General features: G+C 39.9%; 1 protein-coding gene across 4 annotated transcripts in view; it reads left to right on the top strand.

Annotated features, from left to right (window-relative positions):
• Window positions 1–24,583, top strand: part of LOC128732709 (signal transducer and transcription activator) — a 132,244-nt gene that overhangs the window by 54,344 nt on the left and 53,317 nt on the right. For 2 of the 4 annotated variants that reach the window (XM_053826029.1, XM_053826026.1), the window contains exon 3: window positions 651–671. The gene's annotated coding sequence lies outside the window, so the exon portion shown is untranslated. Of the gene's footprint in view, window positions 1–650; window positions 672–1,604; window positions 2,674–24,583 lie in introns of those variants that run through there. The other 2 variants (XM_053826028.1, XM_053826027.1) reach the window with 2 other exon arrangements.

Here is a 24,583-nt window from a genome sequence, read left to right as displayed (position 1 = left end):
CCTATAAAAATGGATTTCTGTCTGCTCTATGTTCCTTATAGAATCGAAAACTATTGTACCGATCGGAGCGAAAATTTGCATATAGGGGTTTTTGGGGCCAGGGAAGGTTCTTATGATGGTTAGAGACCCCTCCTCCCACTAACAGGGGGGGCTCCCATACAAATGAAACACAAATTTCTGCATAACTCGAGAATTAATCAAGCATATGGAACAAATTTTTAAATGTGGGTATTTTTGGAGACAAGAATTTTTTTTATGGGGAATTGAGAACCCTCCCCTCTTTAGACTCCTCTCCCCTTCAAGAGGGGGACCTTCCATACAAATGAAATACAAATTTTCTCATAACTCGAGAACTAATCAAACAAATGGAACCAAATTTAGCATGTGGGTGTAAATTTTTTTTCTATGGTGAATTGAGACCCCTTTCCTCTTTAGGAGGGGAATTATGATCCCTCCCCTAAACTTGACATGAGGGGGGTTTTGGAGGCAGGATATTTTTATGATGGTTTGAGACGAGATTCAGGATTTATGTACAACACAGTTTAATTTGTGGCAATACGTAGTTCGTCGGGTCAGCTAGTAAGACATTAAATATCATTCGTACAAGTGAAACATTTTAATTTAACGCATTATTTTTAATTTATTTCCAGATTCATCCGGTCCAGCCAGTGGTAAGTGAAACATCCGTCCATTATCATGCACTAGTTGTAATTGAATTCGAAAAGTTGTTGCTACTACGACCTCAACCTTGACATTTATAAATTTGAAGCTCTGTAAAGTTTTCCCTTTATTGACACAACAATCCGTTTCGGGAGTTGACCTTCAGCGGAAATGAGTTGAGTGAAGCGCACATTCAAATAACTTTTCTTGCTGTGTAGACCAAAAAGTTTAGCTTTTCATTGTCAATGCTGGAAATTAAAGAGGAAAAAACGGTGTCGATCGGCTTCGGCAGCGGCAGCGGCATTACAGCAGCGGGAGGAGGAGACAAGCATTTATCCATCTTCATGCTTTCAACACGTATAAGCCCGCAACCCCGTCCAGAAAAACATCTAATTTCATCGAAAACGACTCATTACAGATATCTTGTTGTTATTGTAAACAAACGATTTTCCGCGCTGCCCGCCCATTGCCCTCTCTTCATCCTGGTTGTGACTCCTGGTTCTGGTGAAAATAGACACCGAAACTCTCGAGTCGATTCGAGCTCGAGCTGCTCGTCGTGTAATGATATTACGGACTATTCTTCTACCTCTACGCAGAAAAGCATCTCGTCGCTGCTCTCTTTTTTGTTCGAGCGCCACTCGCCTCGCCAGCTTCTATTCTCGCTCGCAATCGCATTTTCCTACTCGCGCCTACGGAACTTACTTGTGACTGATGAGGATGGTGGTGCAGTGGAAAGCCAAGCGAGCGACCTTGTGTCAATACGTCATCGGAAAAGCCGCGAGAAGAGAGCTCGAAGAAGAGAAGTAGGCTCTCATTTTCCACACTCTCTTGATCGTTTTGTTCGTTTTTATGTACCACCCAGCAGTCAGTCAGTCTCAGTTAGTATTGACGAACCTTCCAGTTTCAGTCTCCCGGAGGGAGTCAGTCTTCTCTTGAACGTTAGCAAGTGCGGTCGCAAAAAAAACAGTGGAACGCCCGACATTCGCGCGTTCACGTTCATTTCACATTTCTGGCTGTCCTGTTAGTGTGTATGTACGTGTACGTGCGTGCGTGCTAAATCGGCAAAAAAAAATTTTTTTTTGTTGGCGCAAAGTCGGGTAAGGCTCGTATTACCCTCGCTCATTCGAATGTTCCTGTCCGCTCCGAACAACCGTTTCTCCGTGTGTTCTTCGCACGGACGGACGGACGAACGAACGTCGGAACTCGTTAATGAATTTTGAGTGATAAGGTCAGAGACCATCGGACCAGCAGCAGCGGCAGCAGAGTAACAACCATTGCTGCGGCGGCGCAAACAGAAAAAAACAAAAAAAAAAGAGTTTAGTTGATATCGCTCGATCGCACTGTGATTCCTCGAAGCAGCAGCAGCAGCGGTCGCGTAGCAGCAGCAAAAAAAATTAAAGGATATTGTGATCAAAGTATCCGCCGACGATGCAAATTTTAAATTTATTGAGTATCATTTGTTAGTGGAGTCGATTTGAGTGAGCAGCTGAACGAGTAAAAAAAAAAAGAAAAAAAAATTCTAACAAAGTAAGCGTTTGCGGTGGCGACGACGACGACGACGACGCAAGAAGCAGCAGTGTTTGTATGTTTTACGGGATTGCACTTTTTTTTTATTACCACCCCGATCGAGTCGCGTCGTTAAACGTCGTTCCCGTCGTCGTTCCAAGTGGCTTAGTGGTGTGAGTAAGTGCCGGTATTTATTTGCCCATAAGTTGCACTGCTACAGAGTACAGAAAGAATAGCGGGTGAAGTGCTAAAACTGACGACGTGACTTTTCAAGTCACACAGCGAACGATTAAATTTACATAATTGGCAGAATAGAGTGAGGACGACGAGACAGAGGACGAGGACGAGGACCGTACAGGAAACTACACGAAAGGTTTTGCAGCGGTGGCTGGCTTCTTCGGTTCTCTGCCTACACATAAATCCACCAGATCTATCTACGTACCGTTGCTGGCTGGTGGTGGCAGCAACAGCGATCGGGATCAGGCCCCTACAGTGTTTTTGAAGGATGTGAGTAGAAGAAATTCTTGTTGTTTTTTTTTGTTTTCTGACTCGACTTTGTCTCTGTCTGTCTGTTTGTCTGTCCGGGCACGGTACAGAACAGACCGTCCCCGGCAGTTATTCGTTTATAGTCATAAAAAATTAAACATTAAATTCTGGTTGCCTACCAGCCTTCCTGCCTACAGCATACGTGCTTATGGACACAGTTCACGTTGTTCCCTTTGAGAGTTGACAATGGAAAACCGCGTCCATGAATGCGTCTTGAAGGTTTTACCGGTGTTTCTCGGTTAGTTTAGCTTAGAAAGTTTCTTTATGCATTTGTTTCGAATCGGTGTGAAAATTTTGTGCGCTGAAAAAAAAAATTCGCAAACATTTTTGTTCAGCCCATTGAGGGTGTGACTTTGTATCGTGCCCAGCAAACGGAATCCGATAAGATTTATGGGACTGTACAGTATCGCACATGTCTTGAACATTATCGTTGTACTCGGTAAAAATATTAGAGCGGCGCTGATAGCAATCTACCGGTAGATGATAGTGAAGGAACATTTCAAATCACTCTTCTACGGTGATTTTTTTTATAAATTTAGAAAATTTCTTTTTGAATTGAAACTGTAACAATGTATGAACTATGAAGTTCTTTCTAAGAATTGATTGATATGGAGAATATAATGAAAATTTATCGAGTCCCGTTTAGAATCAGGGTAAATAACAGACACTGATCAAGAATGAACGATCCGGTCAATCACATGTAAGCACGCTTTTGCTTCCCAGACTCGGTACGACAATCTTATAAAAAAGTGACAGAATCTCCCCGTTCCAACAGGTCTGGAATTATTTATTTCGATAAAACCTTGACCAAGTTGATGTCCTGAAAGTAAACAATTTTGCCAAAGTATGAAACTATCTCTTTTCGATCGATTTTGTCAGTTGTGCATTGAACCTTGACGAACTTGATGTCCTGAAAGTAAGTCGTTAAAGAAAAGAACGCAACCATCCAGCGGAAAACTGCTCCAGAATCCTATCGAGTGCGTGTCGGCGCTTACAGGGATCAAGCTTTTGGAAAATCGCAGTGCTTTGACAGGAAAACTTATTTATTGGTCCGTGTCCGTCGCTTCGACAGAACAAAGGGGTCTGACTTCACCCCTTTCCACTGCCAACGATTACCCGCTATGGCTACTACTACCAGATACTTCGTTCGTCACCATGAGTCTCTGGGTTTGCCTCTTCTATGCTTCTCTGCACATCACGTTCGCTGCTCGCTTCAAGGTGTGTCCGATCCACTTCCTCCAACGCTCCCAGAGTTTCCCCCTCAGATTATAACTGGCGATGAATAGTTGGTGTTTGGTTTTTGGTGAGCGTAAAGCTGGTGAAATCGTTAGTGTTGAACGCTACTACGAACCAATAAATGATGAATTTTAATCGAACTTTGGGTAAAAATCGACCAGAACCCCAAAAGTAACACAACGTGATTTTGTTGCAAAACCAACGGTCAAAGAAACAATTAAGTCGGTTAGTTGGGACGTTCTTTCACATGCAGCTTGCGCGCAAGATTTGGCTTCTTCCGACTACTATCTATCGATGGGCAGCACATCAATTCTGACGAAATGGCTTAATGAATGGTTTGCTTCTAAAAAGAACAGTTTCTACTGGCATTGCATCCAGTAGTCCAATGTCAAAGATATTGGAAAAATGTATTGCTATCGATGGAGAATACTGTGCATAAAATAGAGTTACTCATTTTGATGCAATATGCGTGTTTTTTTTTAATTTCGGTTGCAATCATGATGATATCTGATTATTTGTGATGAATTTTGCGGAACTTATAAGACTGACGGTTTATGAATAATCTCTGGTCTCTGAAGAAACCTTTGAACCTAACATTTTTATTTATTTATTTGTTTATTTTTCGTAACGTAAGGCTATTGCCTTTTAATTTGTTACAATTGGAGACTGATATGGTGCAATATAATTCAAATCAAAGAAAAATTTGTCTTACAAACTAATAAACTATTTCTTTTTTCGATTGAAGCTTAACTAATTCGTGCGGTTGAGCTCTGATAGTAGATTCCGTTTAAATACTAATTTTGAAGTACTATTTTTGACTGCATTCGGTAAGTGATTCCAAACTACTATACCTCTGACGAACAATGATTCGTTATAGTATGATGAGCGATGAGATGGAATAATAAAGTTAGACGTTCTAGTCTGTCTGAGTGGTATCAGCTTAGAAAATAGATAATCAGGTTTTTCTGTTTTTATTATTTTATATAAGTGAACACATGACCGAAACTTGTAGAAATCAGTGAATTTGCAACCTAATAATGAAGCTTGTAAATGTGATACACTGGAATACCTAGACAAGTTGTAGACATATCTTACCGAGGAATTTAAAGCCACTCTTAGTTTAGCTAGAGATGCCGCAGAAGCATTCGAATACGCAAAATCCCCATATAAAAAATGTGGAAGTATCAAACTTTTGAAAAGCTTGATTTTGGTATCGACTGAGAAATGACGTGTGACTAGATTCAAACGTTTAAGCGTACCATAAATTTTTCCACACTGGGCATTTATTTGGAGATCCCAGTTTAAACTTGAAGTAAAAATCATACCGAGATTGTTGACAGTGCTGGAAAAATTCACACGTTCACTATTCATGAATAACGATGGTGTCTCCATCAAAGTTCTAGATCGGCTGATCATCATTGCTTGAGTTTTGGAGGTGTTAATCGGCAAAAGGTTTCTTTGCGACCAAAGAAAAACATTGTTCAAATCATGATTGATCTTTCTTGAGATGTTTTGAGTGCTTGCATTATTTTGGGCACAGTAATAAATCTGGACATCATCTGCAAAGAGATGTATTGAGGAAAATTGCAGAACTGTGGGTAAATCATTGATAAACATTGAGAACAACAGGGGACCCAGCACGGATCCTTGAGGGACTCCAGAATCTATAGGTAGATATGAAGATATTTTACCATTATAGAACACGGCTTGGCTGCGGCCACGTAAATAAGAGCGGATTAGATTGACTGCTTGGCTGGAAAACTGGAATAAAGACGACAGTTTGTAAACCAGCTTAGAGTGAGAGACGCGATCAAAGGCTTTAGAGAAATCAATTAATAATAAGGTAGTGGCTCCACGTTTGTCGATTGATTGTGCGATATCATCGTGGACTTTCATAAGTGCTGTTTCAGTGCTGTGAGACCTTCTGAATCCGGATTGAAATTTGGTTAGGAAATTCATTTCAGTTACAAAGTGTGACATTTGGTTTTGCATGATCTTTTCAAAAGCTTTAGAGAGCGTGCTTAGCAAACTTATTGGTCTTAAATTGGTGAGATGATTGGAGTTTGCTTTCTTTTTGATGGGAATCACTTTAACAATCTTCCATGCTTTCGGAAAAATTGATGTAGCTAAAATGGTGTTGAAAAAATGGTTGATACAGTAATGACCCGATTTTATCACCCCCATGATGAATTTAGGGGTGACAAAAACGGGAAAGTGACAAAATCGGGTATTTTTTCAATTTCTATTTTTTTACAGATAACTTAGAACGAAGTACATATATTTCATTCTGATCACTTTTAGGACATTTCGCACTTTCATCTACCTCTCTGTGGACATTTGTCACCTGTTCACAGCAGTCCCACAGGTATGAAAACACGCGTTTTTTAATTGCGCCGAAATGGTTGATTATACTGGTTAACTATGTTCATAGAAATTTCATAGCGTAAAAAGCTCTTTCTTATGGTATGAACGATTCTTCGATTAACTCCCCTAAAAGTAAGATAGAAAATTTATTTTTCAAGCAGTAAGAGATAGAGCAAAACAATGTTCTACAAAATTTTTGAGAAGATGATTATAAAGAACTTTGCCAAAGAAAGTGACCTTCTAGCTATTATAGTTGTGGAGATAAGAAACAACTTTTGTGAAAACTCCACGATAATCAACACAGTTCTTTTCACAGTGTTTTAGCACATTTGACATGTTTCAAAATAATTTTCAAACGAAGCTTTTGATAAATCAAAAGCGTGACAAAATCGGGTAAAAAACGTGACAAAATCGGGGGTGACAAAATCGGGTTACCACTGTATATGGAAGAGCCAAGGGTAGCAAAATTTTCAAAAATTGTATTGGAATGTTGTCTAGACCAATTGCATTCGACTTTATAGAAAAAATTGAATTCACAACGTCATAGTCCTGAACAGGACGAAAGCGGAAGCCATCATTGTTGACGGGTATTATCGAATCAATAACTAGTTCAGTTGTGAAGTTGGAGGCAAAGTATTCGTTTATCTCTTCCTCTAAAGAATTACAAGAAGTATCAGACGCTTGGTTTTTTGTAAGACCAAGCTTCCGTATGTTATTCCAAAGCTGTTTACTAGGTAAGTTGACATTAAATTTACGCTGGTCGTAGTTGTCTTTTGCCTTTTTAATCATATTGGTGGCCAGATTTCTCTTACGTTTGTAGTTTAAATGTTGAACGGGATTTCTAGAGCGTTTCCAATTACGGTAAGCAATATTTCTTTCGATAATAGCTTTTTCAATATCACTGTTGAACCAAGCGTTTATTCTTTGCTTGCTCACGCGCAGTGGTATAAAATTATCGTGTAGCCAATTGAAATGACCATTGAGCATCTCCAGTAAAATATCTGAGTTTGTGATACTAAGAAATTCTGACCAATCAAACGAAAGAAAAGCTAACCGCAAAGCCTCCGCGTCAAAATTCTTGTAGTCACGATACTTTATTACCTGAGGTTCTACTACCGAAGAGTAATCTAATGTAGCAAATAACATATCATGATTTGAGATACCAGGCATAGACACCTGACCAAATTTAAGAATAGAATTTGGGGAATCAGATATGAACAAATCAAGCAATGAGCAACCAGATTGATGGAAGAAAGTAGGTTCAGTATTTATACATGAGTACGCGAAACTGGATAAAACATCACTAAATCTTCTAACTCTAGCAGTATTTTTGCTGAGATCTGTGTTAAAATCGCCTATGAAGTATGTTGAGTTATACTTCACAGTGAATTCATCAAGATGGTGCATAATTAAATCAGCACAGTCCACAGTTGGTGGATTATAGTAAACACCTAGCATGAAGCGGTCATTGCCACATTCGATTTCTAGCAATAAAAATTCAGTTGTGTAATGAATGTCAGTTGAATCTGGTTTTCGAACTATCCGACACCGCAGCTTCTTATTCACGTAGACACAGATTCCACCCCCATGTCTGTTTCGGTCATATCTATACAAATTATAGCCGTCTATAGAGATCATTGTATCTATCACAGTTTCATCAAGCCAAGTTTCAGTCATGCACACTATATCTATTACACTTTGATCAAAATTCTCCCTCAATTCATTAAACTTAGTAAAACCGCGAGCGCATATACTTTGCACATTCAAAAGACAAACATTCAGCTTATTATTCATTAGTGCTGAAGTGAAAACTGCTCTAGGTATGAGGTTGTTCGTGGAGGTAGATCGTATTTGGACACTATCCATAGCCATGTTTGAAAAAGACGGAAATCATTAAACAAAACCTAACTATTGAACACCCCATACACAAATTAGCAGCATCAATCGAAAAAATTAAACTACATCTAAAAAATCTATTCATTAATGCACATGTGACGCGGCTCAGTCGACAATCTATAGTCTCCGTTCTTCGATAGCAATATGCGTGAAAACCAACTAGCACAGTTATATTGAATAGTAACAGTACATCCAAAAATTACAACAGCAGCGTAATTATTATCCATCGTGATGATATCGGTAGCATCCAAATCCGATTGGAGATCAGCTGATCCAATAGCAATGGCAACAACAGCAACAACAGCAACAACAGCAGCAACGAAACTTTCAGGAGGGAATATTCATGGATAACTAAGTGATGGGAATCAAAGGATATAGAGATGCGCAGGAAATGAATATAACATGGATAGGTAATTTTTTATAACTTTTAGGAGCGGATGGATTCAAGGAAAAAAATAGGGAATGAAACGATAGGAAGCAGGGAAGGAAGTGAATATTCAATTGGATAGGTTAAGTAATTGCGAACGGTGCAGAATCCGGATGACTTTTCCGTGGCGTACAATATTAACCGTACCGTCCCGTACGATAAATTTATCGATTCGTCCATGTCGCTTAAGTCGGGTACATTCTGCAAGTATGTTTCTTGTATTCGTCGTCAAACTCTCGTTTATGTATACACGACCGGAGCTTTCACATCCAATATGCCACAGATTAAGATCTCTACGCTTGAGATAATTAACGAAAAATGCATCCCTAATACTCCGCATTCGAAACTGGCATAGAATAGGCGCGATGTACCGGCCGAGAGTGGCATTTTCGTCAGACGTCTTAGCTTAACGTTGGGCATGTCAGCGGCAGAGTAGTTAAGATGCATTCCGATTCGATTGAAGACCGTTTTAAGATTCTCGTTGGGCACAAAGGGTACGTTGCTAATAATCAAATCATTTCGCTTTTCTGTGTGTGCAATCCTCTCAATAGCAGCATCAAGGTCACAACGTAAACTAGCTATTGTAGCATCCAATTGTAAAATTTTCGCAGTGCATTCGTTTTTCTGTACATTCAACTGAGAATCTAGCTCACTTATACGCATTTCAAGCTCCTTTTTGCAGCTATTAATTGCCGTTTCAATTTGAGCATTGCGCGTACTGAAAATGTTTTGAATTCGGGTCCACAAATCGTTTAAATTCGACACAGGGCTATCACTTTGCATGACAGCATGTTTGTTTTGCTTCATAGTGACAGAGTCTTTTGTCATACACTTAGTGTTTATCATTTAGTGTATGAAGCACGAGAAGTTTCTTAAGGGGTACACTTTGTATTCACAAATCTTCAGCTTTTGCACATTTGTTGCAATTAAAATCGTAGCGGATGGATGTTCTTAGTATGTAGCTGCTGTTCTAGAAGCTATATTCACGCACTTATAATAGCATAGCTTATAGCGGATACGATAAATTGTCGAACAACCGCGAGCACATCACACTTCACACCCCAGCGTTCATCCCTTCAGAAACAATTCATTTGAAGGTCATGGAAAAGATCCTGAAGGTCGGAAAAAAGATTCAACAAGACAACAGAAAAACCGAAAAATCACATGCAAAATGCTGCTTTCCAGACACTTAAAAATCTCTGACGATTGGAATCTGGAAATATCTGTGACGATTGATAAAGATTTTATTAGCGTGTTAAACTCATTGACGATTCAGCATCGTCAACATATTTTGAAGAAAAAATAGATGCCTGAAAATTTTCACCACAGCCTCCCATAAACCACCGAAATGGGGTGGTTGTGGTGGGTTCAACTGAAAGTTGATACCAGTTCCGAAAGAATGCCTAATCGCATTCTCAGAGTACAAACTCTTGCCGAGAATTTAGAGCATTCGATTTGCAGCGCTGGACAGCTGATTTTAGCCAGCCACCAAACGGTTCAAGAGTTATGCAATATCGGTGAATCATACAGGCCTTGATAGAATAGAATGTTTTGGGGGTTCGAATCTGGTTTAAATCGGCTTGGATTCTGACCCGTTTCTATTCTGGGGATCCCCTAGCTTGGTCTAGTGCACTTCAAATGACTTTGCTGTCATCAAATTTTTCGCTCTTTCCCCATCTGGTCTTATCCAAGGCTAATGATACTATTACACCTTTTTGTTTCGTTACTTTCTTCTACGAGACGCGACCATTTGTAACAGCCTATTTGTTCTATAACAAGACAAATCGAGGTAGTCAGAAATTGTGTTCAAAAAATTATGAAGGTCTGTACCTAAAGGCACGAAAGAGCTCACGTAAGACTACGAATACAGTTTCAATTCAAAATTACACATAATTACACCTTTTCTGGTGATTGGCGACGATATCGCGTTTTGGACATTTTTGTGTGTTTTGTAGCACTACCCGGATAGAAATGCATAACGAATATTAATGTAAAAACATTACGATTACAATGAATTTTACTGTTTACAACACTTTATGCTGTAACTTCACTGTACCGTTCTTGGAAAATTTTTCATATAATTCGGCAACAATGCAAATTGTTTCGAAGCAAATGGCCGCCGGAAATCATCTCTATCGAAGGTCCAATCCTTGGCAGGTTGAGTTATTTTTAGACACAAATTGTGCCTCTTCTTCCGTCTACTATAGAAACCACTGATCGAGAAGTTTACTCTAATTCGTTTTAATGACGGGACGACACTATGCAGGCGCTTGCGACTTACGACACTGTTCGCCTGTCAGCGTGTTAACCGCGATTCTCAATGCAGGTGTTCGGGGAAAGGCTCCGTTCCTATGGAATAGACCAACCTCGTTGTTTTTATGTCTTGAACTTGAATGAGGTCAGGCATGCAATTAAGTTTTTATAACGATAGATTTTACAATTGACGACGGATGGAACGATAGAAGACAGTAATGAAACAGAGTCGATAGGATCTAACAGATTGAGACCAGGCGTTAAGGGGAAAGAGCGGAATTTGTTTATGTATGTGTACTGACCTCTAGTACTTTCCTAATATGAGCGATGAATGCGGCTCGAAAATCATAATAGTTCGAAATCTGTCAAATTCATTGTCTTCATATCAGTTTCTAAAAGTAACTTCAGTGTAACTTTTACAAAGATTTTCACTGTTTCAATGTGGTTTTTCGATGTTTTGTAACAGTGAAATTCAATGTTTCTTCGCTGTACATTTTTATTCAGGTGACACCCTGCAGTAAGACGTAGTCCTACGTCAAAAAGTCAGTTAGTCATTGTTCGTGTGGTGGAAGACAGTGAAATAATTTGTTAGACATCTAGACAATCTGTGATCTTTATCCTATAATAGGAAAAACATGGATGTTTTTAAAAAGAACCGGAAAAAGCGGTCCCAACGTACTACCATGCGGGACGATGAAGCCATTCGAGAGTGTCGCATCCAATATCCAACCGTTTGTTTTTCGAAAGCAACTCAGATTCATAAATTGTCGCGAAACTTCTCAAAAGGACCTAAGTTAAGTAGTTTTGAGAGACTCTCTTTGCACTGTGGGCCAGAAATTAAAATTCTGGGGCAAAAATATTTGCGGTTAAACGGCATGGCTCAGCTCAATGCAGTCTTCGGCAACTTTTTGAATGAAAAAAACGATGTATCTTTTGAAGGGGTCGTCCAATATTTGGGCGTTACCTTAACAACAATTCAAGTAATAACTTTTTGAGTAAATTTTTTTTCACCTTTTTGGTTTTAAAATATTAAAGATAAACCAATTTCAAGTGTTTTTTCTGACCATATCAAACTTCTACCTTTTACCCATTTTCAGCAATTGACTTTATAAACAAATATAAACGACCCCTCAAATCACATTTCTTCTTGTAACATGTTTATTTCAACAGATAGCTCAATGTAATGCTCTAGAAAACATTTTGCACATAAAAGAGGAATATTTTTGCTGAAGACTGTTTTGCTTTATCTGCAATAATCAATAAGATATAACTGATTTTAGGTCAAAAACCGTCTGATGAAAAATCTGAATATCTTAGTCATCGGCAGGTATCTGCAATTAGTTTGCATACCAATTTGTAGGAAATTGTTGAACCTATCTGCCCAAATGTCGCCTCGTCGCCTTCCATTGCGTTTTTCATCAATGGAGTTATACGACGAAAATACATTATTAAGCTATTATGCGAATATAATATGCTTTTGCATATTCATAAAATACGTCAGAATTTGATAAAAACAAATATAACCCTAGCTTATGTATCAAATTACATTCATACACTACTAGACAACAAGATCTCATGTATGTCAGTGGTTCAAGAACTGCATATGCAGCTAAAAACCTATTCTACTAAGGTGTAATAATATATAATGCTTTATCGCCAGAAATGAAAACTTTAAACATAAGATTATTTAAGAGAAGATAACGTCAACAATTGTACAATTAAAATTAAGACACCGTTAATAGCCAACTGACAATACGAGTTCGCCTTTGAGGTAGCTGATTACAGTTTGTTATAAACTTTTAGCTACAAATATAATAAATAAAGTAAAAAAAAATGTTCATTTCAGTGAATATCTGGGAATACCATGGTTGGGAATACCAGAGAAGAGACGAGACACAAGGAGAATCTCTTATCGTTAGTGAGGTCTTTTCGAAAAGTACAAATTTTAGCTCATTTCCTTGGTAAGTCCCTCGTGTGAAGGAAAATAATTTTCCCCGACTATTTTTGTGATTGTTCTCATAAAAATTAGTTGAGGTTTTGCCGTGATTGGGAGCGAGAATTAGATGAAAGGCAGGTTGCGTGCTTCAAAGTGTCGAATGTTATCGCTAAATCGCTCTTCCAGGAAATTTGCTGGTGTTCATATCATCGCAAACCATTTTGACTAAAAAAAAAAAAACATTGAAGCTTAAACCTTCGCAGTCCAGCCTATAGATGCTTACACATCCATTCGTTTTATCTGAAGGTATAAACAGTTCATTGACACCCAAGACAAAAATTATTCTCCTAAACCTCTGAACATTGGCAAAGGCAAATTATTCCTTACTCACTCTTATCATTTCAACCCATTTACCGTGCTTTAAGTTACTTTAAAAGCAGGGAGTTACTTGCAACATGCCCATGCAGTCGCGGCCAGCCTAAGCAGATTAATCGAAAACGACTCGCAACGAATCAAATAAGACATCCTTTTGTTTCCCCTTGTCAAGCGATGCTACATGCAGCTGGTTGCTGTTTAATAACTGTACCGGTTAGGCACAGGAAACCTTAAAACGACCAACACCAAAGTCCAACAGGTCCGTGACAGTCAAACCAGAATCACTGACCGACTGATTGAGCATGCATTGCTTCCGCATAGGAAACTCTCAAGCAGCGTGACTTTGTCCGCTAGAAGTGGACTTTCAAATTCTCAACCTCCTCCTGCTAGATCTCGAGAAATGTGCTTTGAATTATCATGTTTCTCAGTTTCACGCGTTCCGGAAAAGATCGGTGCTTATACCCGGTGTAAAAACCCAATCATTTAGAATTGAAAATAAATTAAAAGGCGTGTGTGGACTAGATAACAAAAATCCAATTTTTCCAGAAAACAACTCGAGATTTTTTTCGATTTTGTCGGCCATTGCCTAGTTCCAAATTCATAACTCTTGTGCCAAGCGTCTTACAGTCTAAGTTTTTCCCAGAAAAATTTCTGGACAATCAAGTAAAAATATCAGCAGTAGAAAAGTGTTTCAATTGCGTTTCACAATTGTGAAAAACCAACATAAAATGTGCACTTTTTTATAACTAAAGAATGGAAATTAGATAGGATGTTCCGCAAGGCAGGAACTGAATATTGGTTCTAATTATATAATACATTATTCATTATTCAAATCTGGATTGATGAAATGGTGCAACGTTGCACGACTAAAGAATATCTAGTAAACTGTTTAGGTATGGTAATGTTTCAACCATAATTGAACCAAAAGAACTCGCAAAATGGCATTTGATCCACATCCATCCCACATCCTCCCCCCAAAGCGATCCCTTTCTTCCAGTTCAGTACCAGAAAAGTGACTTTCTCTTGTTTGTCTCGGCCCCGGACGAGCGCAATTTGATACTGTTGGATTTTCAATTACCGCATCGCATACACGCGCATTCCATTCGAGCCGGATGGATTGGTAACCGATTTCAAACGTATCGGTGTATGATACTGAAATACTAACCTTTGGATTTTTTTTTGCTCCGCTGCTGTGTTCAATACACACACGTGCACACTGTAAAATTCTGGATCTTCGTCTCACTTGGACGATGTTTGTTTAAATACCGGGAATCACCGGAGCTGTAAGTCACGCCGAGCGCCGACGCGACGCTGGTTGGCTGGCTTGGCTGCTTGCCGCATCAATTAGTCGTCGCCTATTTAAATCCTATTAACTGTATAGTACCTTCAATAGATACCATACGATACATGATCGCCACGCGGTTAATATAGGGAGCAATACCGTGCAGCGAGCGCAAATCGAAAAGATAATTTAAGTCATGATGCCTTCGCCTCCGGTTAACTGTGTGGTTGTGTTTCCTAGAGCAAATGAATTTCGGAAGAACAAGTGAAACTTAATTTGTTGCCTGTATGTGACGTCAACTAGCAGTTTTTTTTTCAAAGCGGATTATTAAAAAATGTTTGCTATTGTTGACATTCAATTACGGATGCTTAGTTTTCTCAATCCCTGCCGATGCTTATCGTGGTCACTGTGCGTATGAGTCGTGTTCACCACGTGAGCAGTCGTACTTTTTCGCAGTTGGTTAGGGTGGTCCCGAACCCGGAGGAATACTACAAAGTAAGACCCCGCATTTGTGCGGCAGCCCTAGTTCGTTTACTCATGTAAACAAAAAAACCGTTTCACATAGCGAACAGTTAGAACAATAGCTAGTTGGTTGGAGGAGGGAATGCGGGGGGTTGTGATGCAATGGACGACCTACTACTGACTATATGATAGTACGAGATCGGTGCATTGATCTGCTTCGCTCAGTCAGTCAGCTAGCTAGCTAGCAGGCTAGCTAGATCATTGGATCAAAGCTTCGATATCGGGTAGCGATTCCAGATAATGTAATTACCCCACCCAGAAGTCTCAGTGTGTTATCGCTGAACGCTAATCGGGTGCGAACAGCCGCCGCCGCCCGGGTTTGGCCTGTGCACTACTTTATCCGTTTCGATGAGAACCGTCACATTCGGTGCATAACCGTTCCACGTTGTTTAGTTTAGCTAGATTTGCTATATATTTTATTACTTCCGCTTCCGTTTCGCTGTTTGCTGTTCAGCTGACTGATTCGCTGACGCGTTAAAGGGTTTTAGGATGTCTCAGATACTTTTGAATAACTAGGTTATATATAACATAACTTTTAGCTGATATTGAAAACACATCAGTTTTTGCATTGAACGTTCGACCACTTTCACTCCATGCTACCTTTTTCCTATACATTTACAAGTGCGTCAGTCAAATATCACACGTCAGACATAGGACGGTCTTGGTTGACAGTGATTTCAGCGGTTTCTTTCCAAAAGATGACGAAATTGATGATGACGACCTTTTTTCAACAAGACGGCGCAACATGCAATATTGCAAATGTTCAAATGTACTTATAGTGAGCAAACATTTTTGGTGCTATTTACTCAATAGTTTGGCGAACAAATATTGCTGTGTATGTGAACTTTCTCGTCTCACAGTCTCTAGAAAGTTAGTTTCATGGCTAACATCGTATCTGTTGGATAGGAACAAATCTTTCACACGATTGTGAGGAATATGCTGCTGATGCTGGATAGACCATTGCGAGATAAAATTGGTTCCTGCACGTCGAATGGTTTTCTGGGATCCCTCTAGGAAGCAACCTTGGTTCACTGTTTTTCATTCTATTTTTAATGACTTTGCTCTTTCGGTTGGGAATGTAAGCTGCTAGCTTATTTACGCAAATTATCTAAAGCTATATTTCGTTGTACGTTTTATTGGTAAATTCGCCAGTTGATGTCGAAGTTAACGCTAAGCATCGATAAATGTGTAGTGATTGCGTTTCATTGCATCTCCGTAGGTCTGCTGAGTTTGCTTTGACGAGCGAGTGGTCGTGGGTACGAATCTTAGTAGAATCAGATCATTCGATGTCAAGTGACTTTAGCATGGGCTTATTCTCAGGCCCCTCATTTGCCCTTCCTTCTTGTTGAATTCTATATTACCCGATGAAGCCTCTTGTCAGTGCACCGCTGTAAGAAGGGATAGTAGGTACTGATAGCGACGAACAAGTGGGTAAGGTAAAGCAAGCTTTGAAGCAAGGGCAAAGCCCAGTATCACATAAGCACGCAAAAAATTTTTGCGATAGCGATTATAGCAATAAGAAATACAGTGCGAGTCATACGACAAACATCCGGGCGATATCACAAAAGGTCAAGTTCTTATTCTCTCAATTCAATTATCCCCCACACGTACCATATACTCGCCTCGGTGACGTTTTTTTTTTTTGTATGGTGTTATTTGTTTCTGCCGCCGGGATGATGAACTGTTACTTACTCGGTCAGTGCGAGAGGAACAGGCAGTCTGTTGCCGGACATTGCTTCGGCAAGTTTAGTGATTTACCCCCACCGGATGTTTTTTGACGTGGGACTAAATCTTACGGCAAGGTTTGGCATAGAGTGTCATTCCGATAAATCGTAAAATGCGAGCGTCTCGGAAATATGGAAGATTTTGAGCGCTAATAGCTTAGCGGTTTCCAGGTCGATTTCGAATATTTTTACACCAAACGATCGGAAAATCTTCCAGGCATTCACACCAATCATGAAATCTATTGATTTCAAGGAAATCCTCGCTTCGTGATTGGTTGGGAAAGACACCGTTATAGTTTTAACGTGATTCTAGAAAAAAAGCGACAAAATCTCCCCATCCCAATAGGTTGAAGATTCTTTACGACGATCTAAACCTATAACAATTTGATATCTGTGCTTGGGAAGTCGTGCTTCGTCTCAACAAGACTTCTTAGCACTATACGATTAGACATTCACTTACTTGAACCTCTCCCTCTTTTAGCGAACCACCATCCTTTTGCCAACCCCCTGTGTTGAGTTACTTATGTCAAAAAACATGCACGTCAAGTTTGTGACAGAACAATCAAGACTTTTCGAAGTTATGGCGCAACACATTCACTTTTATATACTGAAATATGTTTAAATCGGTTGATTAAGTTTGAAATAACGTAGTTTTCTGTGCATAATATCAAAAATTTGGAGAGGAGACTTTTGTCTATCTCAAATAAATCAACTTTGAATATGCGGGGTTATTCAAAGGAGATTTATTTGAGATAGACAAAAATCTCCTCTCCAAATTTTTGATATTATGCACAGAAAAAAACTACGTTCTTTCAAACGTAATTAACCGATTTTGATTCTGCTTGCATTTTTCCGAGATAGTAACATTTGAAAACGGCCTATTTTTAACACAAATTTGATATAAGTGTAGAAGTAAAGTAGATAGCCAGTTTCTATTTTCACCAAAAGTTGCGTCTTATTGAGCCTCAAAAGGCATCTAAAGAAGTGTTTTGCGAGAAATGCAGAAAAAAATTACATAGAACAACCGCCAAATAGCAGAGTCACCCTAACTTAATTCAGGAAAAACGCCCTAATATGGAAACGGTTTGAGATAAACGGATTTCATCTTCTGCAATATTGCTCAAAATACTTCGAGCTATAAAATTGCTGAAGTGAATATCCCACTATCTTGTTTCGTTTTGAAGATAATTTTTGGATCTTGGTTAATTTAAGGGTCACCCTAATATAGCTGATGTCAAAAAGGCGGCATCCCAAATTAAGACTATGTTGCTAGTACGTAAATAGTCTAAAAACCAGGACTACTGAGTAAACAATTTATTCCACCTAATTTGGCTTTCTGGACCATAGTGCATTGATAACAGATGTACAAATGGTTGAGTGACCAGAGGAGGATCTACAAAGAACGAGGATGGGGTATTCATTGACAAGGGAGAGAATGAAAGAAGCAAAAAAGGCTTCGTCTATAGGGATTTCCGAAAAGAAACCTACCAGAAATACAAGTAAGTGGATGGTCGACAACCGGGAGGAAGGACTGGGTGGATGAACTAAAAAATATCGATATTTAGGCCAAAAAGGTATTGGGTCATACAAAGGCAATGGCGGGGCTCGTAACCCCCCCTCCCCCCCTTCGGTTGGTACCCGAATGTTTTGCTAACTAAACTACCGACGTACCCTTACACTAGGTAGTCTAATATCCAATTTTGTTTTATTCTCCGTCAGTTTTATGTATCACTCCACGCACCACACACTTGCCCAATATATTTTTAGCCTATGCCGACTATATCAGCCCCTCCGTGAATTTTAGGCTGATATAATTGGAAAACTGACATAATCGGAAATTTTTTTTTGGTTGAAAGTATGTCAAGTTTACTAATGCTATCTCTTATAGTTGTCGAAATATAATGATTTGTTTGTAAAAAGCACTTTTTAAAATAACTGTGAATTTTGAGGATACAATCTAGATACAGACAGTACTTACTTTTACGGTTTTTTGACGTAGGACTACGTCTTTGTTTACTATACTGGGACTGGGTAGCACTTTGTGAAAATGAAAATAGAAGTGTAACGTTTGAATGAGAGATTTCAAATGGTTATAACTACTAAACTACTGAACGAAACTGAACAATTTATATGTCGTTGGATAGATAAAATGACCAGCAATTTTATAGAGGGGTTGAAAGAGCAGTGTTTTGGAGGACGTAACAGGGGAAGCTCCAATACAAATGAAGCACAAATTTCCTCAAAACTCAAAAACTAATCAAGTAAATGAAACCAAATTTTGCATTTGGGGGTTCTAGAAGGTAGGAATTTTTTCTATGGTGTACTGAGACCCCTCCTTTTCTAAGAGGGAGGGGGGCTTCCATGCAAATGAAATACAAATTTCCTCATAACTCTAGAACTAATCAAGCAAATGGAACCAAATTTTGCATGTGGGTGTTTTAGAAGGCAGGAATTTTTTCTATGGTGTACTGGGACCTATCTGTTTTTTTTAACAAGGGACGCTTCTATACAAATGAAATACAAATTTGTATAGAACAAGTGGTTGAGTGACGAACGGGACCCCGAGTAAAATCGGGCACACAGCTCGTATTATATATTTACAGTCACAGGCGTTGGAAGTTCAACTTTGCTAATAAACTTGGGGATGAACTAAGAGCAATTTAAACCAGAAGCCATGCTGTAATTGGCCAAGGACATAGTGCCTTATTTTGCTCTCTAGAAACATAAAAAGGCACCAACTATTAAAAATATTGATTTAAATGATAGACTATTTAAAAATGAAGTCGTCTGGTTCAATAGTTGCCTAAGGCTACAGTTGTAAAATCGGGAACTGAAAAGCGCACGACCCCACACCTCCTAGCTTGGCTACTCAATGATAAAAATCGAAGTATTTTCAGATATGGCCACGCGGAAGGCTTGGAATGGACAGCGGCAACGACGGTACGGCATTTGCCATTGAGTTGGTTGACAGGTTTAAATATGGGTTCTGAACCCGCGGGAATAACTCGCGCCTGTTCTCGCGCTTTTCTTAAAAGAACGGTTTTTCGACGTGATATGTTGGAAATTTGAGCCTGCTTTTCCGTCTTCTTGGGCAGCAACAAAACAGCTGGAAGTTCGGAAAGACACTTCTCTGAGCAGTGGTGACACCGGACAGCAATTTGTTAAACTCTTCGTCGTTGCGGATGGCCAGCTGCAAGTGACGATAATTCTGGTCGTTTTGTTGTCGTGAGCAGCATATTTCCTGCCAATTCCGGAACTTCGGCAGCCAGATATTCCATCACGGCAGCGAAACGAGTGCTCCAGCTCCAACACACACTCAGCATACTTTCCTTTCGTCAGCAGCCGATGAATACGACCGACCGGGAAATGCAGACGTGCACGACTGCGGCACCGCTCGTGTTGCTCGTGTTGGTGGTACATCACAATAAGAAACTTTTAAGCCAATTAGCGATCAATTAGAAAGGGTAGGATTCCATTTAATTCTCTAGTAACTTTGTTATAGTAGAATTAAATGGAATTTTCCATCAACTTTCTTGTTGGTTCCCGAATTGTATGAAATTGGAAATTATTCCAACTACCGAGTTAGAGTTATTGTCAGTTTTTCAATGGCTCGTATTGAAATTCAATAGTTTTCCATATTTTCCAATTCGTTTTACCGATCTATTGGTGTAAATAGCTTGGAAATCTATTAGGAATTAACTGAATTATAAGCCGAAGCGTGAAAACGCATTACCACTTTAATGGCGTCTTTTCCAACAACCAATCACGAAGCTAGGATTTTTAGATGGACAAGGTTTCATTATTTCCAATTTTTCAGTACCGTCATCCGGGGTGAGATTGTGGCAAAAAAGCATATGTTTTTGTTCTTTAGCTCAGTATACACACAATTTAGGAACTATGTTGATTTCAAACCTGTCAATATATACTAAATTGTTCAATTAACAACTACCGTAGAGGTGGTTTAGTTACAATGGAACCTAATTTTACTGGAAGTGCATGAACTTTGGCACAATCTCACCCCTTCTAGGGGGTGACATTGTGCCAAAAACATAAAGTTAAGGTAAATACCTAAACGGTGAACATTAGCTTATTTATAAACAATAGACATGAATATCAGTATAAAGTAGTTTATATGGGGCCGTCCATGAACTAAGTGGACTATTAGGGGCAGGGGGTCGGCCAAAAACAACGCATCATACGAAAAGTGTGAACGAAAATAACCCGGGGAGGTCTGAAATAACTAAAAATGAGTTCGTAGTCAATGGACAGCCTTTATATAGCCAGTAGCGTTTCTAGGGTTAACAAGGGGGAGATCTATAGAGGGCGTGTATCCTAAGGGGGCATACCTATTTGATCATTCAACCAAAGGTACCATTACTTCGTTCGAGAACCCGCGGCGGCAGAACATGTGGCCCATCCCACCCCCTCCCCACTCCTTAAAACTGGCAGTTTATACACGGTATAATATATTCGTCTTATATTAGAATGTTTATTCAAAGTATCTGAAATTTCCAGAGAAAAAGTAAAAATTAGTTTAAATTATTTAGCAGACCTATGATGCTGTTTGCTCCAAAATGGATGATGCAATCTAATCTGTCAAAATATTGTGCTCAATAGTAAAGAATGTGAGTGTACTTGTGTACCGTGGACCCCCGTTCGTTTGACCGTTTTTAATCTGAACACTTTTTAATTTGAAGCCCGCTGGTTTGCACGATGTGCAAATTAAAAATGGTTCAAATGTCATTCTCAACATGGCATCATTTGCCTTCACAGACAATGCATATAAACACGATTTGTTTGTACTGATCTAGCGTATTTAATCCTAGTTTGATCAGTTTCACATTTCGTTTCTCAATGATAACGGTAGAAATCCGATCGGAGAATAACATATTCGCTGCTTGCAACTACCAACTAAACGAGACTAAATCAAACCACCAAAACAATAACAAAGAGCAGGGCGGTCAATTCATACAAGTTTCAGCATATTTAGGGTTGCTAGTTGTTCAAATTAAAAACGAACCCCGTTAGTTTGCATTAGGAATCGTTCAAACGAACGGGTGTTGACGTTTTTTTGTTGTGTATGTGAAATCCACAAATTGGCTCAATCATTATGGCTTGGCACAATCTCACCCCCGTGAAGCTCGAAAAGTACAAAGTTTCAAAAAATATTATTTTCGTAATCAAAACTTATCCAACGCTTAATAACCTTTCAATACATTGTAAATGATTAGTTTATTTATATTAGTTTAGTTGATGCGATTTCTTGTTTGGGTTAGTTTATGCGGGACATTTTTTACAAGCGTTATTTCCGAGTATTTTTGATCGCGAACTTTGAAACCCTGTTTAGGCTAAATAGTTTGCTAAAATTATCTGTGTTCCATTCTAGGTTATGAATAAATATGTTATGTTCATGATCATTTTGAATTTAGGTCACCAGTTTCTATAGATATAATAAATTTTCACAAATAAACATTTTTGGTTTTTGGCACAATCTCACCCCCGTGGCACAATCTCATCCCGGATAGCGGTAGTGCGCACTTCAAAATCAAAAGCTTTCTTTATTTGTGTAGATGCGTAGAAGATTTTCCGATCGATTGGTGCAAAAATATTTAAAATCGATCATGAAACCGCTAAGCTTTTAGCGCTGAAAATCTTTCATTTTTCGTGACGCTCGCATTTTTCGATTTTTTGGAATGACCCCCTATACCAGCTATCTTCCTGAAAGAAGCAATTCTACGTTAAAAGATCAGAACGCATTCGTTCTGCTGTACAATCGGAGGTATGACTGAGCGAACTGGTGGTTGTGCTATGCATAGCGTTTGTATTCCACCACTAAACGGACGGTGTGAATCTGAATGCGCGGTGGTGTAGCTGCGGTAGAAAAAATGGATCGGTTAAAGCCCTTAAAATTAAAATCAGGAACTGAAAAATACACGACCTAGCTTGACTACTCAATTATGCAAATTGGAGTATTTTCAGGTATGACCACGCGGAGGCGCTTAGGTAGGGGCTTGCAATTGGGAAGGACAGCGCTACATGCGTTGGGCACTTCTTTCTAGTTGCCTTCCCCATATTATCTTCAGTTGCTACTATTGGTAGCCCTGAAAAGGACTGATTCCTTTTGAATTGACTAGCGATGGCACCGGGCTTTTCGCGCCTTTCGAGGAATGACTGAGTTATAAGCGTGGAAAACGTAACCATTCTTTGTAACATTTTATTTATAGAAAGTACGGTAATTTAGGTAAATTTGCATTTGCCGTTAAGTTTAGAGGATTAAATATTGGTTCTGAACCCGCAGGAACAACTCACGCCTGTTCTCGCGCTCCGTACAAGCACCGTAAATGGTCCAAAGATTCGAGCAAAGATCGTTTGTCTATAAACAGGAATCTCTAATGATGCTTCGAATACATTCGTTTCATATTACAGCTTTCTCCAGCCTAAAGTAACAATCCTGCTCACCACTTGAAAAGTAGCAGTTTCATGATTGGTTTGCCCTATTCCCCGACTGTCATCAATCAACGTCACTCAGCAAAAATGTTGCTGCACTGGTTGATGGAAAACTTCTCTAGAACTGACATTTAGAGAAACAATCCGGCGAGGTCACATATCGCGCACCATCTCACCTTAATGTCAGGCGACGACAGCATGGAAAAACCCTCGGTAAAAATGAAACTCATTAGCCCGGCCGACCGCCGGACTGACTGACTGCCGGACTGGGACGGGAAAAGGCGTTGTTTGTTTCAGGCGGTAAAAAGTAAGCAAGCAATTTGTGCAGCTATTTAATTCAATTCATTTCGCACGCGGTCGGCAAAATTTTCCGCCTAACCAGAAGAAGCCTTTCGATCGGACCGGACCGAACCGGACCGGCCGGCTTCGTAAATCACGCTTGCCATTGTAACTCACACTACGCTGCTGCTGCTGCTGCTGTCAGATGGCCGATTTCACTCTTTCACTGTGGCACAAACATTTGCACCAATGCAATGTGTGATTGCCAGCAGGCCCCGGAGTCGGAGGGGGTAAAACAACGACGGCGAGTGACAAATTATTCCTCACTGTTTGTGCTGGTGCCATTGCTTTTTTTTGTGCTGATAATGTTTACCCAGTTCCTCGGTTGAATTAATTTTGCGCAACGCGACTCAGCGGGATTCTCCGGTACGGTTTGCTCCGCCGGCCGCTGGCCGGCCGCCGTGTTGCAGTTGAATTGTTTTCGCTTTCCAGCATTACGACAACAACTGTGAACTATAAATTGAAACTTGGCCTTTCGGTTGAATTTCCCTTCCAGGTTCGGGGTGGTTCTGGTTCTGAACTCGCTTGGCTCATTGCCACTGCACTGGTAGAAAGCACAGAACAGTATAAAAACGTTAGCTGGCAGCTCCAGCTGGTTCCACCCTAGCAGCAGGTCCCTAGCAGCAAGAAGAGTACTTTGGCACGAATTGTGCAGGGTCAGGAAAAACACAGCGCACTGACCGCGTGTTTTGCATAAATATACATACATGTGCGCCCTTCTGCGAAAATATGGTCCCGGTATGGTCCGGCACCCTTTTTGCCCTTTCTCCGTCCGTCATTTCTCAACACTGCACTGATGAAGCGCGCGTCCTTCGTCCATAATTTCGCCACAGCAGAAAAACAGGCGGCAGGGGCAAGCCCAAGGAAAAATGCATTTCTTTGTTCGCTCTTGTCCACCAGACCACCAGATTGGCTCGCTGGCAGGCCGCGCCGTTATCCGTATTCTGAATCAGCTGCACAGGGCAGGGCTTGGCAATCCACTGGAATTCTCCCGATCGGTCGGTCGGTCGGTCGGTCGTCGATGTCGCCGTCGATCGAAAGGAAATTTGATAAAGTCAAGAATAATGCGT

Source organism: Sabethes cyaneus, chromosome 1 (genome assembly GCF_943734655.1).
Source record: "Sabethes cyaneus chromosome 1, idSabCyanKW18_F2, whole genome shotgun sequence".
NCBI lineage: Eukaryota > Metazoa > Arthropoda > Insecta > Diptera > Culicidae > Sabethes > Sabethes cyaneus.
The sequence above is the reverse complement of the archived record's forward strand: the minus strand, read 5'-3'. Positions and strand labels throughout refer to the sequence as shown.